Genomic DNA, 3,604 nt, shown 5'->3' with positions numbered 1-3,604 from the left:
GAAGGAAAATCCTGTGGCAGGACATGGCATTATCTGTACCTGGTTATTATGAGCCTTAAACCAGCAAATCAAGTGTGTTCATTTAGCAAAAGACGGCTGTGGTTTCCACAGAACTATTATGTTAAAGTCTCTTTTTCAACTTTTTCAACTCTTTTGTGCTGATGTGTGGGCTTTTGGGTACATATTTAAGCATTTGTTTGACGGAATTCAGCTCCAATACACAAACTTAGCTTGCAGTCATTCATTCAGAGGTGGGACTAGAATCAACATCAGGACTGAGTGTCTGGTTCATTTTAGACTTACTGTTCCATATTGCACTGTTTCTAACATTTACATTTTTCAGAGATAAAAATGTATGTTGCTATAATGAATAAATAAGCTTTGATTGTTAGTCCCTCATTTTGCATTTTTCTACACATTTTTACATTTTGCTACACACATACACACACACATATTCACACAACATTCAAAAATGACATGACGTGAAAAATGTAATTGTATCTTGTTTTCTTCTTGGTTTTCATCATGTAAAATAATAGGATTCCTACACTATAGGGTGACACAGGAGTGGATTTTCAAAGCTTTCTCGTCCCACTCCCGCAAAAATAAAAATAAATAATAATAATAATACAAATAAAATAAAAATTCCCCGTCCTGTCCCAAAACCCACAAAAAAAAAAAAAAAAAACTTGGGGAAAATCCTGTCCCGTCCCAATCTTGGAAGAATGCCTCCAAATTCTTTCCACTACCGTGTTGTGTTTTTTGTTTTGTTTGTTTGTTTTTTGTTTGTTTATTTGTTTTTTGGCCATAATCTCTCAGTCAGGCCTACAATAAAAAAAATAAAAAAAAGTTTTTTTATAATTTATTCAACAAAGTCATTTTAAACAATGCTCTGTGTGTAGGCTATCGCACACATTAAATTTAATGTAAATCATCAACACACACGTTTTCTATTTGACGTTTTTTCATGAAAGTAGATATTTTACTCTCTATAGATTTATTTTTCATACACAGTTTCAAAGTTTCTCGCTCGAGACGGCAGAAAGCACATCCTGTTTGCTTGAATTATTTTACAGCAGCTCAACGTTTCGTTGTCATTCTGAATGAACACAAACAAATGTAGAGTCTTTGCAGGTTCGAAATATGTATTACTTTTATCTGTATGACCAGAAATGAGCAAGTGAGTGCCTCTATCTGTCCTGCAGTGAGCGCGCTGCTGTTCATCTTCCACACACACCTCAGAAGTGCACATTTATGTTGGTTAACATTAGATTGATCGGACATGTAAAGTTTTTACTACATACATCTTTCAGAAGAAAAGCTATATTTTTCGGTCCCCCACCCCCCCCAAAAAAGTCAGCCTCTACTGTACCCACACCTGTACTGAATAAATCTCCAGCAGGTGGCACTATTTGACTTTCACTCCCAAGGAGGTCTATAATATATTGGAGAGATCCTTTATTGTTAGCCATTCATCACAGTGGCAGTAGCAACTGTTATTTACATGAATGGCGACTTTCCTCATCGAATATAGACCTCCTTGCTCTCAAGCTCTAGCTTTGACGTGAACAACTGCTTTTAAAAGCACACAACATGATTTAGCACTGTCCAGCAACTACATTATATGTATGTATAATGAATACTGTAAGTATATGCTGCTAGCAAAAAGGTTTATTTAGTCAGAATACACAACTACTTTTGAATTGCTGTAAAAAGATGAAAAGATACATGTATAATGTATCTACTAGCAGGGTTAGTGCATGCATGAATCTGTTATATATTACATACAAAACTGGAAGGCAGCTATAGTATAGTTTATTTTGTATTTAACTGGCTGGTTTACAAATGAAAATGGTTTACATTGATGTATGAAGGTCAAGTAATCACAGGAGTTGTTGCATGTTGCACATCTTTGAATGAAATTTAGAGTTTTGAGATTGTTGTGACATTATTCAAATTTTTTTTATTTTATTTCTGTGCTAATGTGGTATAATAATATACCTATGCCATGTATAGAACAAAAAGTATTAGTGATACCTTTACTATACATGTCAGGTATTGGTAAGGGAGGAACTCAGGTGCAGACTGGGATCTCAAAACAAAGGGTTTATTAAATACAAAAAGGGGAAAAACAAAACCCACGAGGGGGAAAACACGGAGCAAGGTAAAGACTAAATAACTAAAACAGGACTGGACTGACAAGATAAACAAGGACTCTAAATACTAACTATAAACAAACACTCACGGTAATACAAACACTTCTTAAGGAACAATCACAGAGTGGAACAATCACAATCACAGGTACAAATCTCAATGAACCGACGCAAGACAGAGCACACTAGGAAAGCTAAATAGGGGGAACAATCAAGACACGACAGGTGGCACAGATGGGACAATCAAGACACGACTAGGTTAACAAGGGGGGCGGGGCAAGGGAACGAGACAACACAAGCACATGGCCCAAAGACAAGGCCATGCGCTTGTACACAAAACATGGGTCTGTCATGATCCTGCCTCAAGACTAGGAAAAATCAAGGACACGAGGGCAGAATCATGACAGAACCCCTCCCTTAAGGAGCGGCTTCCAGACGCTCCTCAAGGGAACATCAAACACGGGACATGACTGACGTGACAGACTGGGACACGGACACAAACCAACAAGACATGACGAACAACAACAAGGGCAAACATGAATACACAACGGCAGGGTTGGGGTGACAAATAAAAAAAAACAAACAGGGAAGGGGAGGGGGCGGGACCACAAAGTTCGTGGGGGACAGACCAGGGCGGGTGAGTGGGGTAGGAATCTTAGGGGGACAGGACGAAGGCTGACGACGGGGGGTACGGGCAGGTCTGGGTGGTGAGGGGCGGGGAGGGGTCTCGGGACAACTGACAGGGGACATGACAGGAGCAGACAAGGGACGCGGGGCAACACTTACGGGACGCGGGGCAAGACTTACGGGACGCGGGGAGACGACAGCTGGACACGGGACGACAACATCTACTGGACACGGGACGACAACATCTACTGGACACGGGACATCTACGGGACACGGGGCAACATCTACTGGACACGGGGGGACAACAGGACACGGGACATCTACGGGACACGGGGCCACATTAACAGGATACATGACTTCATCAGCAGGACACGGGGCAACACTCACGGGACACGGGGAGACGACATCTACGGGACACGGGGAGACGACATCAGGACACTCGGGATTTCTGGGGACAGGGTCTGAGGACAAGACAGGACTGACGGGGACTTCTAGGATACGGACAAGACTAGACAAATAATCAGAAAAGGCTTTAGCCGCTAAGACAATTGGCATCTCCTTACGAGATGAGATACACTGAACTAAAGTCTTTGCTGCAGAGTCGGCCGCGGCACTCTCCTGCGCTCTCACGACTGCCGACTTGCATACTGCCCTCTTCTTTGCCGGCTCGGGCACGCCAGCGCTCACCGCTGCTGGCTCGGACACGCTCACCGCTGCTGGCTCGGGCACGCCAGCGCTCACCGCTGCTGGCACGGGCACGCCAGCTCTCACCGCTGCTGGCACGGGCACGCCAGCTCTCACCGCTGCTGGCTCGGGCACGCTCA

The sequence above is a fragment of the Carassius auratus genome, unplaced genomic scaffold (genome assembly GCF_003368295.1).
Source record: "Carassius auratus strain Wakin unplaced genomic scaffold, ASM336829v1 scaf_tig00214575, whole genome shotgun sequence".
Taxonomy (NCBI): domain Eukaryota; kingdom Metazoa; phylum Chordata; class Actinopteri; order Cypriniformes; family Cyprinidae; genus Carassius; species Carassius auratus.
Note: the sequence above shows the minus strand (reverse complement) of the source record.